Source organism: Grus americana, chromosome 10, assembly GCF_028858705.1.
Source record: "Grus americana isolate bGruAme1 chromosome 10, bGruAme1.mat, whole genome shotgun sequence".
NCBI classification, from domain to species: domain Eukaryota; kingdom Metazoa; phylum Chordata; class Aves; order Gruiformes; family Gruidae; genus Grus; species Grus americana.
Genome location: NC_072861.1, coordinates 18,107,123 through 18,129,856, shown reverse-complemented (window position 1 = coordinate 18,129,856; position 22,734 = coordinate 18,107,123). Strand labels below are relative to the sequence as shown.

Here is a 22,734-nt window from a genome sequence, read left to right as displayed (position 1 = left end):
AGAAGGTCCCGGGCTCAGCCTGAGCGAGCCTCTGCCAGGCTGATGTCCTCTCACCTCCCCTCTGGTGTGCAGGGAGGGGGCACAAATGCAGCTCTGTAGCACCTATGGAGGGAGGATATCATTGATGCTGTGTTGGCTGTGCTCCATCAAAGAGTCCTGCAGGCACTGGAGGTGGGGTCAGACGCTGTCTGCTCTTCCCTGCTTGATTCCCACCTTCCCCCTTTCCTGCCCTCACTGCAGATGTCCCTGGGACTGCTCTGACACCTTAGAGCTGAGCAGACTTTTAGTCCAGGAGAGAGGCAGGCACTGGATACAAGACATCTGGGCCCAGTGTTGTGATTTAAATGAGCCTTTTTTTTTTTTTTTTTATTTTAACAGGTCTCAGCATCTCTCTTTGGCACAGAGAGCTGAGACGCGTAGATAGACTTTCTGCCTTTCTCCCCTCTCAAGGTCTGCTCAGCTTGCTGTTTCCACTAATACTCTCACTCAGGCCCTGCTGTTTGAGTTTCTTCTCTCTTTTTTTTTTTTCCCCTGCCATTATTCCAGGTGGTTACCCATCCCATTTCACTTACCCCAGAGTGTCACCAGGCTGCTGCCAAAAGCTCTTCTGTTTTCTCTCCTGTTGTGTTCAGTCTTTCTCTTTTTTAACTTTTAATCTCAGCCCTAGGTGAGGTGTGCTGAACAGTCATGATGAAGCTTTCAGGATGTTAGAAAGTAAACTGCTGGAAGAGGTCAGCAAGAGCAGAAACCAATAAAGCACAAGAAGGAAGTTTGATACGTACGAACAAAGCAATTGGTAATGATGTGAAATAGTTGGGTCAAACGAGGGCTGTGCACAAATGAAAAGATTCACCTCCAAACACCTGAAAAGTTTACCTAACCTGCTTTTCCTTGACAGGAGCTAGTCTGTTGCTGTGAACCACCACTAACAGCTTTACACCCCGCTTTATTTGCACATCTCCAGACACACATGAGCATCTGGCCATCAGCAGCAGGGTGGATTCTTTTTTCAAAAGAAACTCCTTAAATCCTATAAGCCTCCTGCTTCCTTTTCTCTTCCATTCATTGCTGCTTATTACCCGAAAGGTCTGATTTAAGACTAAGTTTCCAATATCCTCTCTTAGCACCAGTAAAGCCATTGAATTCAAAGGGATGGCCTCTGATATATGGGATTGTTCAGTGTAAAGGTGGCCTCATCCAGCTCCTACTTAGTCAGACAGTAGTCAGATACTGCAGCTGCCATTAGGGATGGCAAAATTCCCAATTTGCCAGGCAGGGGAGGTTTGCTTACAAAAGGGAGACTTTTTTTTTTTAGCTGGATTCCACTTCTGGATCCCCCAAAATTACCCAGGGGGATAAAAAAAAAAAAAAAAAAAAAAGGAAAAGAAAAAAAAGAACAATTAACTATCAATTTGGATTAACCCATTTTCATGCTTAGCAAAGATTAAGGTTTTTTTTAAAATAGATGGTGAAAACCAGTAGCAATAGCGAGGAATTTGGGCACAGTATATTAGTGAATGTGACCTCTCCTTCCCTCCACTTCTGAGGTGGTGGCAGTGCAAAAGGGGACACATTTTCCCTCCTCTGCCACTTGCAAGCCCAGGCTCTCTTCTGGCTCTGCTCTTGGTACAGCTCTGGGCAAATATTTTCATGAAATATCCTTAGAAAGCAGAGAGCTTCCTGTCAGTCCCCGCTGTCTCAGTGTCATCGCTGATCTCCTCCAAGGAAGTGTTCTGATATTTCCACGATGGCTGCGGTAGATTGACCTGAAGGGAACAAAATTTCTAGAGCCTTGCTCAGATGGCCAGTTCGACACAACTTTTCCCTTCTCTGGGAAGGCAGCCAGCCTGCCAGCTGCAGCCCGGGCCACCCCTTGGTGGACCTGGAGGGCACTTTCCTAGACCTCAACGAGGGCAGCCTTTATTAAAAGGAGAATTACAATATTAATAGGATTTTTTTTTAATTTTTTTTTATTTTTTTTTTGCTAATGACAAAGAACTCAATTTCTTCATACTTGGAAGCAGTTATATACCCAACTATGCCAATCTCAATATTATCTCAGATGGGTACTTGTTCCCTGGAGACCCTTAGGGGAACGACCTTATGTCCCTCTACCTTTGATAAAGCACTGCCTGCATGCATATAAATCAATTAACATCATCAGCTTATGCTAATTTTGAATTTAGATGGCATCCTGGAAATAAACAGGGGTGTTTATGCCTGTCTAGAAAAGAAAACACAATGACAAGCTTCCCTCCTCCCCACCGTACACACACAAATACACCCACGCCGGTATGCACACAGACGTTGGGATGCGGCAAGCCCCTGCCCTGCAAGGAGCCTTCATTTAGCTGCTTGTGCTCTCTCGGTTTTCTAGGGGGATTTGGACAAGCAGAGCAGCCGAAATAACACCGTGCGACACATAAACATCCCTTGTCAGCCATTTGCTGTCTGTTTTGCTACTGTGTCATTCGCATTCCTGGTTTTGTTGTTGTTCTGCTATTGCTGTCTTTAATTTAGAATACTCCGAGGGTTGTGAAGTTACCAGGCTGGCATGGAAAACACATTTAAGTGGAAAGGATTACCCTATTCGTGAAGACCGCTTCCTTTTTATCATAACCTGACTCTTCACAAGAAATAGCACATCACAACCTCTCCCCTTCCCACCGGCGAGCACAACTTACTGGTGTTAATGGTCAAGAACTGTCCTGAAGCATCGGGTCCGAACAACAGCAGGAAACGCAGCTGTGAAGACATCCAGGAGGGAGACCAAGCCTTAAGCCACAGAGGAAGATCGAAGAAGCACCAGCAGCCTTTGTGATCAGATCGAATCAAAATTTCCTTCCTGATCTCTTCCCTGGCAATCAGGCGAATGGTTCGTAGGCAGCCAAGTAGAGCAAGCAGACACCCAAGGAGGTTTAAGGCCCTATGGACTCATCAGCAGAAGCTCCCTGTGTTTCCTTCTGGAGGACTTCCCCTTGCCCAGGCTGGGCAATCGGTTGAGTCTGAGGGTGTTATGCGGAGAACAAAACACTTCAGTATATGACACGTTTTAGCGCAAGACGTGCAGAACTGTATACTGAGAAGCCTTTCTCTGCTACTGACATATCTTCTTGAGAAACATATTTGTGAACTAGGGATAATTTTTATCTCTGATTAAAGCTGTAAGCAGGCACAATTTCCCAGCTGACAGCTCTGGGCAAGAAATGGATATGGCAGAACTGTCTAAAATACAAGTCAAGTTAATTTCCTTGGATCCTGCAATTCTCATCAACATGGGCATTTTCTGACGATCTGATTTACTTACCAGCAGTGCCCAGCCTTCTATGCCAAGGCAAAGAAAAACAGAGGACATATGCTGAAAAATTTGTAACATGGTTCCCTAATCAAGTGCTGGCTCCATCCTGTATCCTGTTATAAATTGTAATCTACATTGTGTCTACTGTACACATGTCATTATTCTTTCCTCAGATATCTCAGGCAGCTCTGCCTGATTGCACTTAAATACTTTTTTTAAGTCATTATTTGTTCTCCTCTTATTTATATGTTGCTCGGCTTGGTGGTTATCTCCTTTTCTTGTTAACAGAGGGACCCAAGGTTACTTTTATTCCTCATATCTGAGGAGCCAATTAACTTCCAGCATCCCCCAATGCCAACCCAATAAATAGAGGCTGCTCTAGCCATATTTCCTTCCACAGGGAGACCAGGATGTTCAGCCAATTCTGAATCCACTCTTAGCACTACTTCATGGTTGAGATATTCAGCGGATGGTCTCAGCTGAAACACTGACCGCTTGCCTGATTACTATGTGTGCTGCTTTCCTCATCGCTTTTCTATTACGCCTAGAGTATCGGTGGATCTGTTTCACTCCCAGCCCAAAGGGACCCCATTTCTGCGTAACATTAGGATGAGAATATCTCTTCTTGGAGGGGGAAAGCCGAGGGGCTTTTTTTTTTTAGTTTTGACGATAGCATACGCTCTTCTTTTTTTTTACTTCATCAGCCTCCTTACTTCCTCCTTGCAAATCTGCAAAATACCCTTAAAATTATTCATCTTCCATTGAACACTGCTGGGGGCTAGACTGGCCCCTGTGCGGTCTGGAGCTAGGAATTAAAACACCGTAGCAGCTTTCATGGGAACAGCTGTCCTAAAAACAGAGCGAGGCACCGGCACACCCTGGGCACAGCCCCCCCATAAATAACATGGCTCCAACCCTCTTAAATATCCTCAGTAAGTCTCACTAGAAGTTGTGGGGTGCTATTATATTCGTTCAAGACTGTGCAGTCAAGCAGCATAAAGCTTCCTTGCTGCTCGAGGGCAGAGGAGCAGTGCCAGCATCAGCCATACACAGGCAGGGTGGTAAACTGATGGAGAAACAGCATTCACGGTGGTCTCTACCCATGGCTGTTCTCTGTGCTTTGTCCTACTTTTGCTAAACCTTCATCCTTCAGTGTGGGGGAAGGCGAGACCGTGCAGGTGGTTGCATTCCCCGGGACAGGGAGAGTTATGTGACTGAAAGTTGGCCGGGTCCTGCCGTTGTTTTACGCCATCCCAGCTGGTAGCACTACATCATCCCCGCAGAGCCGGGCAGGTGCCTCGGCGCTGGCAGAGGGGGAGGGCAGGGATCAGGCATGAGTCAAGGTCAGGGACGCAAGCAGCAATGCACGGGGAGCGTGCAGCGCAGGCAGTGGGGACCCAGCTCCGTGCTGAGCCTGGGAGCAGCTCGGAGAGGATGCTGTGAGTGTCGGACTACCCAGCTACAGCCCTGAGACTGGACTTTCCGCTCCTTGAGAAATGGGGAGAAAATGCGGCATCCTTCAGACAGCAAAGCATTATTCTGGCTAGACTGGTAAAGAGGAACATGTTGAACAGGAAAGCAAAGAATTTTGAGATGGGTGGCCGCAACAAACATATAATGAAGGACAGAGTGCAAAATCTTGCAGGCCAATGGCAAGAAACCCCTCCATTTGTGAATCTAATAGGTGTGTGACACACACGTGGTAGTCATAGTTGAGCCTTCCCATCTGGCACTTCTGATTAATCAAGAGCCTCTAAACCAAGGAAACCTCTGAAAATATCCATCAGCAAGAGCTGAGAGTGCGAGAGAAAGTAAGACAACTCCAACTGTGTCCGCAGAGGCTGTGCTTGATGCTAACAGGTGGTGACGAACATCGCGTGATTTAGAGCTCAGAGGGGAACAGGAATCTGAAAGATCAAGTATCGTTCCAAAACACAGACTTTGGGACCTGAACATTCAGGCTTGAAGTCTTCCAGGACAAGAGCTGAACATGAAAATGAGGAGAGAAAATAGAGAAATCAGCATTTCTTGCCTTCAAGTCCTGTTCATTATAAACAGTTGAAAAAGAAATTATTAACTCACTTGATATGCCAGTTTTCCTTAGAAAGCAGAAAAAAACAAATCCTGCTTTTGTTCATATCTTAGACCAGTATTCAAAACCCCTTTCTATCAATAGTACCTTGCATCCTTTACACATTAAGTTGCAATGACACCCATACCCATACCCTATACAAATGTCGATTGGCAGGATGAAGACTGGCGGAAGTAAGAACTACAAGTGATTTATGAATGCAATTCAGTGGCTCTTGTCAATATGCTTTATAAACAGCCTGGTTTGTTGAATTGCTGTACGCATCATTTCTGCAAAGATACATGCAGGTCTCAGGTGCTTTGCACTCAGCAAGATCTCTGCAAAGCACCAAGGAGGTGAAGGAGAAGGGGTGGAGTAAATGAAGTAGAAGCTCTTGAGAAGAGAAAATTCGTTTCCCCAAAGTTGCAGGACTGAAGTTCAGCAACGGAAGAAGATCACTGGCTTGGCAAGCCTGGATTTTGCCACAGGAAAGCACTTTGGGACTACCTTACCACTGTCCCCCAATATCCTTAGGACTTAACATGCTCTGTTCTTCTCCTGAAGAACTACCTTGAAAATAGTTTATCCATCTTATAGTCAATATTAAGCAGTAACATTAACCAGCCCAGGCTCTCCTATCAAGCCCAAGGTAAAAATGATCTGAATTGGTGCTGATGAAGATCGGGTGGGGAGACTGCAGAGCGTGGAGAAGAATTCGTTTGCTTTTTCTATTGTGCCAGAATGAACCCTCTGAAAAGAGGATGGTGCGGCTTTAATAATAAAAAAAAAAAAGAAAAAAGAAAAAAAAAAGAAAGAAGGAAAGAAAGAAAAAAAGAAAGAAAGGTGCCTCAGTTGTCTCGGCAGCTGATCAACAAAGGAGCAGTCGTGAGCTGTAACCTCTTGGAGCTGCAGTCTGGAACATGACACATGTCAGGCTATGATAAATGGTGCGGAGTGTGTGCAATTTCAAGCGCAATGCCCTTGAGATGCTCAGGACCCCGATCGCAAATGTTATTGTTAAATTAAACCTTAAAGGAAGGATTGGAAAGGGGAGGGGTGGGTTTGTGCGTGTATGTGCGTATGCGCGTGCGTGTGTGTGTATTTATTTATATATATAGAGGGATATATGAAATGCACAGAAGAGAAGGGAAAAATGGCAAGGTGAAGCGAGGAAAAACTTTGTATTTCTTTTAATTGAATTGTGCATCTTCTAGGTCTGTCTGAGCTATGGGAGAACTTCAGGCAGGATTTGCTATCCTGCTGGCATTTTATTACTTTTGCTCCATCACAATTTGATAGCTAGAGATCAGCTAAAGCAGGCAGGTGTGAGATTGGCAAATAAATAAATAAATAAGGAAGTACGTGCCACAGATGTGCAGTTTCTCTAGCTCAAGTGTTCTGCATCCAGGTACCTTTGAATCCAAATGAGTGAAGTTTCAGAGAGTACTGAGTGCTGATTTTGGGAGCTGCCGGTCCCTGAGGACTTGTTTGTTAGTTAGGTGGTTTGATGGTGTGTGTTTGTTTTTTCTGAGGTAAATGCTCATGCTTAAAAGCTGCTCTGAGAAAGAGGCAGTGTTCACAGCCATGACATGCTGTGGGGAGCGTAGGGACTGAACTTTGCAAGTCCTCCAGGCAGATTTCATCCCCAGCCTGCAAGAACAGCCACGACGTGTGTGGCACGCCGTTTCTGTGGTGTCAGCGTCCTACTTTTTTCTGTGGTTTAAAAATTGGAGTGGGGGCAGAGGCAGTGAAGATGTCTTTTAGACAAGCAATTGCAATAGTACAAGTGGTCAAGGGGTATGGAACAGAGAAAGAAACAGAATAAGTGAGAAAAAAAATAACCACTCCCATGTGTTCAATAACCTTTTGCCAGGAGAGGTGGCAAGGAGGGCTCCCGAAGCCATACCCTCCGGCTTTTGCATCAGGTGGATGGAGTGGAGAGCAGGGACTGGGTCTCCTGAGCTCCCATTTCTACAGCTTCCAGGTCCCTCCTTGCTCCCTCCGAAGAGAAGAGAACCAACATGCCCCCACCCTGAGGTTGTCTCTGGCCACCCTGCACCTGGACTTTAATCTGTTCCTCTCTCCCCCTCCTTCTGTTGCCTATTTTATGTCTTCCATCTTTCACATGTGCAGAGGAGTCTCCAGTTATAACTCACCCAGATTCCTCAGAAGTCCTTTCTTTACCTTCTCCCTTTCCGTACTCCCTCCCCCACCGCATCCATGCTAAGTGCAATTAGTGTAGGCAGTGCAGGAAACACGGCGGAGAATGGAGCTGTGTAAATGAGGGGGAGGACACGGAGGGGTGAGGTATGGGGTGGGGGGAGCTGGAAAGTGTTCAAGGGGAAATGCTTGCATGACTCGCATAATTGAAGGGAAGAAAGAAGCAAATGAGCAACATAAACCCTCCACTGGAAAGGAGATGGGAAAAGCCTTTAAATCATAATGAAAAGAAAAATTCAAACAAGCAGTAAAAGGTAACAAAGGACTAGCAATGACTCATTAAGTAAGATATATTGTTTGCTCTAATTTTTACCAGATACAAGATAAACCCACTGGTCAGGAATGACCAGCAGAAGAGACCTCCATGACCTGTTTAAAACACTCAGGACAAGGAAAACAGGTAGCAGAGATCTGGCTCTACCAGCAGTAATCCATCTGCTTATCGCTCCTGGTTGCCTCCACAGTAACTCATCATCCATTAGAGCCTCAGGAGTGACATGACAGGATTATAACCAAGGCTTAGATCTGGGAATTATAACAAATGCAAAAAGCACATTAGATACCAACGTACTAAGATTATTATTTTTAGAAGGCATCTTACGAACATCCTACAGCTTGTTTTGTACTTTTTGGCTACCGTTGCCTAGCGTCCAGGAAAAGTCAAGTCCTTTTTCGGTTCTTTGGAACATTTTCCCCATGTTTCTTGTTATTAAAGAAAATAAACATTAGACAAAAGCGGACTTTATTGTATCTATAAATAATTCAATGCAGATGGATTCATGGAAAATACCAGCAGGCAGATTTTCAGAAAGAGAGTAATGCTCTAAGGTTAGATGGGGAGGGAAACAGAAAGGGTGAAGCGGCAAGAAACTGCAAGATGTATTGAAAAGAATAGACACAAACAAGAAGGTAACTAATGAGGGGTAACTGAAAATAAAGGTAACTTGGAAAGACAACCCAATCTCTTTGAAAAGTTCATATTCTTTAGTTACGAGCATGGGTGCTTCCTGCCACGAAGGAAAAGAAAACATTTGCTATGTGTCTTGAGAGGGTACCAGAGAGTTGCGTTTAATCATATCTCATACTGATGTGTTACCCCTCCTAACTTTCCCCTTAGGGGACAATTGAAAGTTGCGATAAAAGTATGATTATTTAACAATGTATCCCCCATCTGATAATTGTTTTATGTGACAACCCGGACTCGGCAATGCAGCCAGGCTCCTCTCCAAGCGCAGCCCCGCTGCACACAGGAGTGCAGTCCTCCCATACAAGCTTTTTTGCAGAATCCTGTGGGCTCAGAAGCCCATGCGGTTCATGTGGATAGATGATACACTGACAGATTCCTGGAAAAGAAGCTCTGTCAGTTGATAAAACTTGTTGGTATTCAATGCTCTGCCTCAACCTAGGAAAACACCTTTTGCATTATAACGTAACTTTTACTATTTACTTTTTGGGGGATGGGGGACAAGGACTAGCACCCTGGGAGATGTCCGTATGAATGCAACTAGCCAAATCTAGATGTATAAAATCTGCAAGTATTCCTGTACCTGCTGCTCTTGGAACAAATGACTTTTTCATTATTTGAACCACAGCATGGTGGGAACTTCTTCTAGTTCTTAAAATTTCAGAGATCTGGGAATCCTCTCCAACAACACAGCTTGTATATATGCTATCAGTTCTGGATCATGTGTTTGTAATCATGAGATGTTTTTAAAACTACCCTTAACCTGGAGAAGAAAAAGCTGACAGTATTTATATGAATGAGTATTTTACAGCATTCAGTGTGAATTTGAAGAAAAGGAAGTTCTATAATGGTCACATTCCATTAATATGGCAGTGAAGACCAGAGATTTTTAAGCACCAAACAATTCCCCTCCTTCTATTCTTATTCTCTACTGCCTGTCCCCCCACTTACAACTCCCACTATTGTTCCCAGAGTTCCTCAAACCATTTATTTTCTCTCCATTGCTTATCTACCTGAAGCAACATCAACGCACAGCCACTGCAAGTGGCAAGGAACATAAACATACTCAGGAACTCTGAGAACGTAAAGAAGTAAACTGATGTGAGAGAAAAATGAACGTGGAGAAAAGCTTGTCCCATAGTTAGGAGGATCTGGTGAGGAAATGAGCGGTGGGAAGGAAGAAGGACATTTATGGGAGGAATGAAGCTGCTTTGCTTGATTGCAAACAACCGTTTCAAAGCCATCAATTTTGCTGATGTTGCACAAGAAAAGTGCAAGGCCTTCTTGAGGTACTGCTGCTGCAATAAAAGCCAGTTAGGAACTTAGCTGGAATCACTGAAGCCAGCATAAAGCAGAAAACCATGGAATATGGAATACCTCCATGCGCCATATAAGACATACAAGGCCTGATTGTGCAGTCACTAATTGGAAAGGGATTGTAGTTTTGTGATGGATTTTGGCTCCTTTTTCTGTGCATAACCAAAAGGCAATTGATACTGAAGTGGAAGGCAGAAGAGCTGTAAAACAGGTCTGTGAAGACAACTGAATCTGTCTCTCCTTCTCAAGACTGCTTTTGGAAAAGGTGCTGCAGTCGTGAGCTATCTTCTGCAAACACAAGGCATCAGGAGAGGGAGACAGGAAGGTTTCCAGGGAAGACAACCACCCACCCAGAGGTGAAAGGAAAGGTTTACTCGGACCTGTAAACATTTGAGAAACAAAAGTAGAAGCACAGGGAGAAATCATCTTCTTGCCATTCTGCTGCTTTGCCACACGCTGGGGGAACAGCACATTGTTCTCCAGCTGAACAATGCCCCGTTCCCACCATGTGCGATAGGAAAAGAATGCGAGCTTTACTTTGCTTTATTATCAACTCTGTGCAGTGCGGAGATAACTGCACAGGCTGGTTGGTCCCTGAAAATCAAAGACGAATTTTGATCAAAATTGGATTACGGGGCATTTCATTTCTACTTAAGAATGGTTCTGAACTGATTTCCCATTTACTCAATATGCAAAAAAATAACAAAATAAAAATTGTCAAGACTGAATAATGCTGCTGAAAAGAAAAATAAAGCCCAAAAATTCCTGAAAAATAATTGGACTGAAACAGCTCCAAGTGAGATTAGCTTTAAATCTTCTTAAGAATGATGAAGGCTCTTGCAACCAAAGGCGAGTTATTTCATTAGGCTGATTCTGCATATTTAATTCTCAGCCTGCCAACTTAATGCAATAATTTTTAGTTATCAGGGGCAGTTTTTTCTTGATATGACATTGCATTTGGTTTAAAAGTAGATGTCCACAATCAAGGCAATCACAGACTATTAAGTGCTCAATCAAGTCCCAATCAAACTGTGTTCAAAGGGGTTAAAGGGAGATGGTCAGAGCTGCCGATCCCAAAATACAACCCAGCCCTTCAGCCCATCCTGCGGCCAAAGGAATAGTACTCTTTAGACTTTAGCAGACTCTGCGATGGAAAATATTTCTGTCCAAAACAAAATTGGCCTGTAATCTGGGTAAGCTGTTCAGAGCAAACAGTGGCAAATTTAGCCTTTTCTCCTGTTTGCAAATCATCCATGTACGGACTTTGTTTTTGTAATGCCTTTGCATGTATTTGTCTGACAAATACTATATATAGAAATATTTCAGCAGCCTGGTGACATTGATTATGTCTTGTATTATCTACGATAGACTGGTCCTCTAGGTTACGATGCAATTTAGCCATAGAGCAAATATGCTAAAATACCAGTGTAAAAGGTACTAAATCAGGTCCTTATGAATTTTAAAGCCTAAATCTGAAGCTCTTCCTCAATCTGTTTACCGAATCAGTGCGGCTGCTCCCAAATTAAAGTGCTGTGCCCCATAAGCAAGAAGATCAGACTTATGAGCCATCATAATCCTGCTTGCACTTGTAAATTGTAACTGATTCAGCTGTAAACTGAAAGCAGCTTTTGGGACCACAGTATTAACACTTCCGAAAGTTTCCTACCATTGTCAACCTTCTAGCCTTCAAAGCAGTCCAGCATGCCAGGCTGTGGGTCCTGAGCTGAGCAAAATGTTTGTCCTATGCCTACTGAGGTGCAGCAGAAACATCCTCTTTGTTTTAAAATGTTTGGTTTATAACAACACATGTTTATAATGGATGTATGTTTGTGAGGGGATCTAACTGAAAAGAAGGTTATAATTTTAAAGAGGAAAATCTACGTCTATGCCAAACTCTGTAGAAATCCTGCATGTTAAGGTCACATATGGAGCCAAATTCCATTTAAAGGCTTGAGAGCTCAGCCTGATGGCACAGAAACCTTTGACAATGTTTGCTACCTCAAGCCTAATTTGTTCAAACATTGCAGCTTGAGGACCTCAGGTTTCACCTCTCCACAGAGAAAGTAACGTACATCTGTCTTATGGATCAATCAAAAACCTCATCTCCCATTCACCTGAGCGCCAGATCACTCCCCTTTCTGTAGGTGCCAAAAGGGCAGAGCCAGGGCTGTACACGTCTGCTGGGACCGGACCAGAGAGAGAGGACAGCAGGCTACCTTGTAACCCACAGCAGATACCCATGCAGATGACTGAAGGATATCCATACAATCCTTGTGCCCTGCATGGACATTCAGGCAAGAGAATAGCTGTTGTATAGCTACAAAGAAACTATTTATTAGCTGTGAGATATCTGATCCTTGAGTATGTGTCAGAGAGAGTATTGCATGGATCATGTTGACTCCTCTTGTCTTGATGTTTGCTTGTATTTATTCCCAGGAAGAAAACTTTTCTTGCTGATGTGCCAGTCGCTTGGAAAAAAAAAAAAAAATTCCCCTTCTGCCGACATTCCCTTCCGAGTCTGGGAACCTCTATTGTCTTTTCTCTGGTAATAAATGATAATAATTAAAGGCAAATACACAATAATTAGTCACACTAGGTTTATCCATCTGGCATACCTGTATCTCATCACTGTGTCTTTGAAACAGATGACAAGCACCATATTGCACAACATCCTGCTAATGGGTTTGAGCAGGGAAAAAGAAGGTAAAAGGGTTACCACAAAAAAAAACCCCAAACCAAAAAAGCCCCCAACCTCCCAAAAAAACTCAACAGAGAAAGTAAAAACAAAAAAAAAGGTCAGCAGCAGGGACTGACAACATTATACAGCATTAAAAAAAATAGTGGTGGCTGACTGTCAAGTTATAAACTGGCAGATGTGCTTGGAAGTGGGGTTTAGGAAAACATGGAAATATGCAGTGCTGCTTAAACTACTTCCTGCTTAAAATACCTGTACCTGACATAGCTAGTGTTGAAATAAGGATCATTTCCTGGAAGATTTTAGTTGGGTATGCAGACGTAGGGGGAAAACAAGCTATTTTAAGAACTTTGCCTAGCTGCCTAAAAAGTTTGGGTTTCATTCCGAGGATAACACGTTATGGACCAAATAATCAGCTATTTTGGTCCCTCTTCCCTAGGCTGATCGATGCACACCAGAAGTCTCTCCATCCCTATCAGGGCTGCCTGAGAGAAGGCAGAGTAAAATTAATACAGCAAAGAATTTTCAACAAATATTTACTCCTTTAAAAAATGATCATACAAGGCTGGCATTTGATTTCTGGGAACTTGTGAGAAGCAGAGATTTACTTGTATAAATAATCACAGAGAGCCGATTTCAGTCACATGTATTCAGATTTCGATTAAACCTCCACAAGTGCCTCAACTCTCTTTCAAACAGACAGCAGAAACTTGTTTGCACTGAGAGCTGATTTTCTGGTTGTAATGATTTTCCGGTTGCAGTGCAGTCATGCCCAAGACAGCAGCCACGGAGCTGGACCCAGCTATGTTACCTAGCTGCATAGACACAAAAGGAGCAAAGAAAAGCAGTGCCTGGCCAAAAGCCTCTACAACCTTGATATAAGATGAGCATCAAGTGATTTTTGTGCTTCCCAAGGTCTAACCTGCCTGAGCCTTGCACAGCTGAAAGCTATCAGTTGACAGTCTCTGAAGCGATAAAATGTTTAAAAAAAAAAAAAATTTTAAAAAATCATCTATAATATGTATTATGAGATAAAAAAGTAGATCATTGGTAATTTATACTCACTATTCATCGAGGCTTCGAGGCAAAATCATGCTTCAGAAACATCAAGCTGGTCATCAAACTGCTCTGTTACCTGCACCTAACTGCGAAGATTTGTATCTGGCTGGGGTTTAGGGACCGTCTCAACTCTGTCTCTGAAATGAAGGTACCTCTTCTGTAGGTGTTATTCAGTTCAAAGTTGTCACAAGTCATAGGGTGGCTGATGTGGCACTCGGCAGCTGAAATTCCTTTGTTGGGCATCCCCGTCTCAAGAAGAGAATAATGATGAACTTGGCCAAGCTTACTTGTGCTCAAGCAGCGCATCCAGGCATTTGTAGAAATGTTAGTGGCAAATTTGTTCATTTTCAGTGCATTAGGAACTCTGACCATACAGGAAGATAAAGAAAATAATGGGAAATGTATTTTGAGCAAAGGGAAGTTTTACAGGTCATGCTCTCTTAGCACCTCCTCCTGAACTCTGTACCTGACCATGTTAACATCATGAACTTTGTTGGAAAAACAGTTTTTTCCTTATACACCTGAAGTTTATCTCGCACAAGAGTTTCCAGCCCAGAAGCAACTGCATTTCAGCCTAGCTAAGCCCGTTGGTGCACATCACACACAGTACACTGCGATGCTCTTGCAATTAGTCTGCAAATGGATTGTTTCTCCCTCAGTCTGGTAAGCACCATGAGACTCTGGGAGCAAAAGACTGGAGTTCGTTATTAATTCTTCCTAGGTAAATTAACTGGGAACAGCTTTTCAAAATACTTCCTGTACATATTTTCTATACAAAGAGACCTTCTCTTGTTTGTTTCTCTCTTCCTCTGGACAGTCCCTAGTGATGATTTTCACAGCTCTTATGGAAGCAGCTCATTGTTCTGCAGAGACTTAATTAAAGTGTACTTCCATGTGAAATTAGGCTATTGTATTTATTTAATCTTTATGGTAATTGCTGTACAAGGGCTGTGACTGTCTGCATCCTACTCCACACACCCACATCTCTCCCCACCCCACGGTCACCACTCCCCGAAGGAAATGGCTAGTCATTCTGCCCTGGTTGAACTCCTCATCTACTCAAGTGATGCGTTTGAACTTTAACCCGTGGACAGCAATATTTGCTCGCCATGCCAGCATCTTTCATGGACAAAAGGTATGCTGGAACAGTTCTGGAGAGAGAAAAATGCATTGCTTGTGGTTTTCTTCTCCCAAGCATTAGGTGATACTGTATTGAGTTCTTACAGAGCTCAAGTGGTATTTCACACTTTCTGTGCCAGTCCGTAGGTCTTTTCTAGGCTGGTTTTCTTCTTGAGACTGAGCACTCTGTTGCTGTGGGAAAGATTTTTCTTAAAATTAAAAGTCTATGAGCTCCAGCCAAGTCACCTGCAATGTTAAAGATATAATTTCAATGAAAGCACAATTGCCGGGTATCATTTATGTCCAAATAATATCTGAGCAAAGCATAAAATAAAGCTCTGGCACTTGACTATTCTTCAGGGGTGGGGGGAGAGGAATGGCTGCAATTTTTTTTCAGTACATTTCCACAGTGAGATGAATCTGTTTTTCAACGAGATGTTAGTAAATTGAAAACAACATCAAGTTTCATTGACTCCAGTGTGCTTGGAAATGGCTCAGTAGAGTTGCAGTGAGGAATAAAAAAATCAAATAAATGTAATTAAAGCCTCCAAATAGTCTGATGCCAATGTGATTGGCATTTATTATTTTGTCCTTGAAGAATGAGCTCCCAAAAAGTGTTTGTTCCGAGCTGCACCAGCAGACAGGAGATCTGCCCCTCTCTGAGACCATACCTAAAGTTCAAGTCTGACTCAAGAGAGCCCAGTCACACTGCAGGAGGAGGAAAGTTGAGGTTTCTGGCCCATCGCTGTAAGGATGGAATTGCATTTTCTGTCATATTCTAACATCCCATTTAAATTAATGTTGCTGCAATCCTCTCACATAGAGAGGCTTCATATTTAACCTAATTTTTCAGATTGGTTGATTAAAATACAAGACTCCAACAGTTCATAAATCAGTTGTCTGAAGCACAGATTATAATCCAAAGCCTTTCCAGAAATTCTCTTGTCTGGTTTCTGCCAGGTCTGTATGTTATGCAATTGATAACCTACCCTTTCTTTCCATATGAACTGATTATTCTCTTTCATACTGTCCCACAGGGCTCTATGCTGGCCCTTGTGCTTGTGAAACTCTGAATTGGCTTCCTCTTCTAAATCAGCATGAGGAGTGAATTATTATTGCAACATCATATCGCTATCGCTCAGATTTACTTTGATTTATCTGCAGGCTGATCCCAATAGGCCAGCTTTGCTTTCTTGCTGGGTGGATGTGTTGATGCAGCTATTGTTTCAAATCTGGTGGTAGACAGACCATAGCTGTGCTCTTTCTTTGCAGTTTGCCTTTCTGGATGATGGGCTGTGTAGCTCCATACTGACATAAGGGACACATCCACCACTTTGGAAGAAGATATGAGAAACCCCTCACTAGGCAAAAATGGAATAATTCATCCTCACTGCAAAAACTTTAATAACCTAATCCTTTGGGCACAGAGAACAGCTTCAATTCAAGATTTTATAGCCATTCAAAATTTTTTTAGTGTTAACTCTGACTATTCCTCTTCTCTGCATAAGGGTCTGATGGCTGTATGGATCTCACTAAAGTCTGACTGGTGAAATCTTCCAGCAAAATTAACTTTTCTGACACTCTAATACACAATTTAGTATTTCTTCTTCTGTTTAATTTTTTTTGCAACCACAAGTGGAGTATCTGATTTAGGTAAAGAAGGGTGTTGCAAAACTTCTTCAGAAGTATAATGTTCAAACATCTGGAGGCTCTAGACGGGGTTTGTGGACAACCTATTCTAAGTGCTACATTTACATGCCAAAGGAGATGTATTCCAGTCTGAGAGGGCTTCCCATCTTATGCAAAGACAAGATTTAGTAGGTACCTGGAATAAAAAGAGATGTTAGAAAAATGAGTAATCTACTCTTTTGCTTGTTTTTCCTTGGATGAGGCTCATTTTCTAGGTAGATGAGAATTTGGGAGATATTGTTTGTGTGACTTCAGATTGACTTGGTTTTACTCCATAGCTGTAACCTCAGCTATCTGCAATCTGTTCTTACACATTCCTTCTTGTGCAGGTCTAGTAAACTAGGGCATGAGCTCAGCATCTCAAATAAGCTTCCAGTTTCACCTGCAACCCCTCTGAGTGTATCACCTTAGGCCCCCACACCATTTTCAACTTCTTCATTAGTACAATGCCTGCTGTCCTCAGAGAATGGCTGTTTTATTGAGCTTAATTTTGGACTCCAAAGACGCTGCCAGGAAAGGCAGCGATGAGAGTTCCCTTTGATGCAAACCTGGTAATATGACTGCACTTGCTGGTGTATTGTACCTACAGTAGTGTAGGGAACGTGTCTGAGGTGATATTTGATCTTCCATGACTAGCTCTTACGATCTGCTTTTTTATATGGTTTATATACACCCTACGTGTGCCCAGGCAGTGCTATACCAAGGACTGATCTCAGAGCATGGCAGTGTTTTAAACTGGCCACTGTTATCCTTCAGCCCCTGAAAAATGCATGGGGCCACACCTTGCAGGGCCTAAAGAAAAGAAACAGGGAAAAACAAAACAAAAAGCCCAGCGACTACAAGAATGGGCAGAAACTTCAGCTCCATTATCACTCCCCTTCATCTGCTCAAAAACCCTCACTGCAGGGGTTGTCATGGTGATGCAGGTTTGACCTCTCACTTTTTACTCTTCCAGGAGCTAAAAAGGTAAAAATGAGCCATTCCGTCTCGAATGAAAATCAACCTCCCTCTATCAAAGGACGCCGAATTGCTTTTTCCCTTTGTCAAACCTGAATGTTTCCATAGGCGACACAGAAATTAATAAATAACCGGTACCGGGCACTGAGAAGCATCTGTGGGTTCAGCGGGATGTGCCGGTGGCTGTGGCGGATGGGGCTTGGCAGGAGCAGTCCCATGCCCGACTTTCCTAGAAGTCACAAGGCACCACATCCCACATTTCCCCTTCACCGTCTCCATCTCTCTCTGCGGTCAGCTCCTTGCTCAGCCGGTTTAGCGTGGGGTTTGTGTTTGTGGCAGCTCTAGGGCAGAAAAATCAAACTATTGATTGAACTGTGTATCAGCCTCATAAGGCATTATTAGCAGCCTGCTCTAAGCAGGACCAGAAAGGGTAAAATCGTTTATTTTTATTAATATTCTTGAGAGTCGGGCTTTAGCAAAGCTGCTGTTTGGCCAGGTTGGCAGCAAAGCAATGGCATCATCTCCTTGTCCCTGGATGAACCTTGTAACGCACATGGAGGTGCTTGTGTTTGTATGAGGAGGTGGTCTAATTTATTGGGCTAGAGCCCTTGTCTGGACTATGAGCCGAAGTAATCTCCTTCTGTCGATTACTTTTGAATCTAAGTCCTCTGCTTTGATAACCAAATCCTTCCCTACTTGCTCGTTGTCCCCCTCCAGTCTCTCCTCCCACCACTTTCACGCAGTGCCAGGGTAGCGTGACATGTGAAACCAGCATGACTTCAAATCAAATATTCAGGTTAACAACAAGCTGGCCTTGAATGAAACATTTGAAGAACCTCTGATGCAAATTCCCCAATGCCTAGTACGGCTCCATCAAACCTCTTCCTACAAGAGAGTCTCCCCCAGTTCTAGCTTAAGAAAGAGAGACTGAATTTATTTGACAGAATCAAAAAACCCCCTAAGGCGTATATATAAATATACACACACACACATATATATATATTGTATGTGTGTATTTATATATGCCATATATATATATATATAAAGCACCAGCCTTAAAGTCCTACTAAACTGCAGCTGAAGTCTGGAGTCATCTAAAGTTCAAATGTTTCCCATGATTTTGGTATTAAAGTTTCTGAGAACCAGTGTTTCTGGATCCATGTACCCCTGTAGATGGTCCCCATGGCACCAGACAACAGGACTTCAGCTCATCTCCAAACACCGTTATCCTCAGACCAGGGATCATCTCTCTGGAGACCCTTCATTCACACATCCTTGCTTCTACTTTTCTTTCCTTACAGATGAGTCTTTAGTGAAACAGATTCAACAGATGGGGACGGGTGGTCCTTTGCCCCACCCCGTGTGCACTCACCAACACCCAGACACACTCTGGTGTCTGGCCATCTCCCTCAAAGGTTTTGTACATGAACCCCTGAGCTGTTTGAGTAGAATGAAGGCACTGCTGTCTCCCACGTGCATCAGAGGCATGGCTGTGCTGAGCACCGAATTGCTCTGGGCTCAAGACTGTCTCTCAGTTTCAGCCATGGGACCACACTGACCTTTTAGACCTTCACTTTTGCTCCTTTGCAAATCAGCAATACTCATTGAGGCACCAAATGCCGCTACTTGTCCACCATCTCAGTTAGTTATTTCAAGTTTTTTGAGAGCTGAAGAGCATGGGCAAACCCCTGCCATGACCTACCTTTCTCCTTTGCCAACCTCCCTGGTGCACACAGACCTTCTTCTTCTCATCACACACGGCAGCAGCCTGGGATATCCTCATCCCAGGTCTCGTGCTGCACCCTCTTGCTCGTTTCTGGAAATAACTGCAGACTTTCCCTTCGAAGCCAAAACCTCCTCCAACTCCAGCAGTGACCATTACTACAAAAGTCACCACGACCTCTTAATTCATTCAGCAGAGTCACGTCACGAAGGGACACAGTAGATTGCTTCTTGATCTCAGCTAGTAGGCCACTGATGCCCTGAATTATGAAGACAGATGTTATTAGTGCCAATACTTCAAGAGTATCTTCTGGAAGGGCATTCCACAGGTTAATTATACCTGTAAAGCTTTTTCCTTTACAATATTAGAGCCCAGTGAGTCTGGTTTGACTCTATAAAAGATGGTTGTCATATTACATGCAAGCCATTTCTCTAGCACAGACAGGCATTTTCTAAGATTAAGTTTTACAGAGAAAAAAAAAATTATCTCAGACATACCCCTTTGTCTTAATTTCAGCTATACCAGAAGGAAATCCAGCTCTGTTTAGACTTACTTTAGGGATTGGGGGTGAGAGAGATTGAAGTATATAGTGCCCTAATCCCATTGTTTTCACACTGTAATGCTCTGGAAATAAGATAGCGGAGGGATGTAAGGAAGGTGCTAACTTCTGTATATTTATGATCCTAGGTTCAGCCCTGAAATGCAAATTAAAAAGAACTTCCCCACCACCACCACTTTCTCTCCCTCTCTCTCTTTCCTTTATCCTGCGTTTTCCACAGCCTGAAAGATCTAAGTCAGTAGATAAATGACTGCCAGTGGAATGCTATAGCTGCAACGTAAACTATGAAGACTAAATCCATAAAAAAAAATAATAACACATCCCCCAGAGAAAAGTTCCGCTTTTCATATTTAAATGTACTAGTTATCACCTATTCCTGTTCACAGGGCATTAAAATACATGCTGTTTCCTAAGCCCTGATGCAGCTCTAACTGGACTCAAGCTTGGAGCTAAAACAGAACATATTTTACAAAGTGGTATAATGTAAAACTGTTGTCTAAACATCTCTCCTCCTTACTAGGTCTCTCTAGGGCTTTCTCCAGAGAATCCTGCTTCTTCTTTATAGCGTGATCATTTATGTCTTTGTTTATTAGTGGAATGAACTTGTCAGTAATTATCTTCCCACCAGCCAGCCCTTGTCCCGGTTCCCTACATGCTCATCTCTCCAGCTTGGGTCGGACACAATGGGGCGTGCTCCTGCCAAAGTCATTTCAACATCAGCCCTTCAGCATGCTGCAGGGCGAGGAGGTCACTCCTGGAGCATCACCGGCAGCCTCCCGAGCCCAGAGGTCACTGGTGGGACCAGGGAACAATGACCAGGGTTGCGGTGGTCGTGTCCAGTGACTCTGCTCTCCAGAAGCTGCACTGCCGAGGTGGGAGGAAACTTGGCGAGCAGGTTACCGTGCAGGCAGGGTGCCCTGAACACACGCACAGACCCGACCCAGCCGTGGGGCTGCAGGAGGTGTCTGATGGGATTCCCAGGAAGGACAGACCCATGCCGTGTGGCTTTGCAGAGCAAACTCGGGCAGGTTTGCTGGGCTGGGCTGTAAGGCGCTGCCACGATGCTGGAAGCAGCTTCAGTGCCAAAAACCCTGAGACATGAGCATGGTTCTCAAATACAAGGACTCGCCTTCTGATTCCACCACTCTAATTCACCAGTTTAACCCATACACTGCCGGGACACAACCTACAGATGCTCTGTCCTTCAGAAAGGACAAAGTTTATTTCCTCCTGATATTTTGCTTTTTACTCACAGCTTCTGCTTTCAAGGCTGTGAGGATACTCAGGTCTGACTTTGAGTTCTGCCAGAGATTTTCTTCTGCGATTTTTAGGTAAACCACTTAGGATCTGGCCAGCTGGGGAAATCAGTGACTAATAAACTCTTGCATAAAGTTGCAGCGGATTAGCTACTCAGCAGAGCGCCCCATGAATCTGCTCCTCTCCTCCGAGGGGATTCGCTGTGCGAACGACTCGCTGCGGGTTAAGAAGTTGCTGCATGTCAGCTGATCCATGGTAACTGTCTGTCCATGGCAAATGTGAGATAATTTAAGGGAGTTTAATCCTTTTTCTTTGCCAGTCCACATGATGAGTTCGTGCAGGGTGGTTAGTACACAGTAAATTCACACCGTAATTTACTGTGTACTAATTTCCCCAAGCTTTTAATTTCACAGTGTCTCAGTTTCCTCATCTGTAAAAGAGAGATAATAAATACTTTCCTTTCTGGCAGGAGTGCTCGAGATCCTTCAGCAGCAAACATAAAAGCAACCATTTAAAAATAGTTACTTACAGAAACTTAATTTTCGGTGTAAGCAGTTATTTGTGCCTGATCTTACACTACAGTATCATGAGAGTAGTGATAGGAAGTAAATAAAATTTGAAAAGTAAATAACCCTCCTAATGTGAAAAATAACTCAGATGTTGACCATAATAATATTTATGTGCAACTGCAATTGCGAACCTTTTAAAGCTTTCTGTTTCAATCCACCTGTGATTCCTTTTAAAGGGAATGAAACAAAAATTATGTTTTTGCAATAAAGACGTACTAGACTGTTTTCTTTAAAAAGAAACAACACATGTCAGGAAGGCCTAAACCTTGTATTTCTTGGGAGGCCCTAAACTTGTTGGTTTTTTTTTTTTGACCGAGTGATGCGTGATCAGACCCAGAAAACAGTGTGGTTTTTATTTCAGATTTTTCTAGACTGTAATAGCCCACGGGTATGTGCTATAAACTCGAGGAGTTGGAGGAGACCCGTTTTTAAGAGGAGCATGGTTAGGTTTCTGTTTCTGATTGGAATGTTTGTTTTAAACTTTTCTTTTAGGGGAACATTTCAAAGCTAGTCACAGTTTCAATGATGGCTATATTTACATTGTAATCCCAGTCCCTGAGAATTGTCTTATTCTTTCTGTTACAGCTGAGGCACCAAAAAAGGAAAATTTGCCTTTAAAAATTATTCTTCATGCTGAAATTATGAGTATAGTATTAAAACCTAAAGACTGTTGAGGTCAGGCAGCAAAAAGAAAATCAGGAACTTTTTTCATTAGCATCCATATACTGGAAATTCTGATTAACATATAAAAAGGAAACACTTGAAACTTGTGTATATGGATATGACACTTTTTTTTTTTTCCCTCAACTGCTGAAGAAACTTTTAGATCCTCTCCTGCTCTACTAACAAAGCAGTTTAAAAAGCAGTTCGAATTGAAAAGCTTTCCGTTTCTCCCTATTTTTTTTTTTTTTAAATTCTTCAGGTATTTCTAAGGGATATTTCACTCGGCCAAAGAACAGTTAATTTCAATCATCGCTTGCCTCCTTGAGAGTGTTACACCGCGGTGCAAGTCGGCATCGCTCCGTATCGTGGTACTCAACTGCCCTCCACTGGATGCGAGAGGCAAAGGCAGGGTTTCTTTTCAACGAGAAAAATCACCGCAAAAGTGAAAAAGTATAAACTTGGGGTGTACTTTGCTTATTTTAGCTGTTCTCTTGCGTCTCTCCAACACAGAGTCCGCGAGGTTAGCTAGGCTGGAGTTAATAATTCTGAGAAAATACAACTGCCAAGAAAATAA

At 43.2% G+C, this 22,734-nt stretch overlaps 1 long non-coding RNA gene across 1 annotated transcript in view; it reads right to left on the bottom strand.

Moving 5' to 3' along the window:
* LOC129210765 (uncharacterized) overlaps positions 1-2,985 on the bottom strand; it is a 31,040-nt gene extending 28,055 nt beyond the window's left edge. Inside the window, exon 1 of the long non-coding RNA XR_008578625.1 lies at positions 2,685-2,985. This is a non-coding gene — a long non-coding RNA (uncharacterized LOC129210765). The remainder of the gene's footprint in view (positions 1-2,684) is intronic.
* Positions 2,986-22,734: the final 19,749 nt, after the last annotated feature.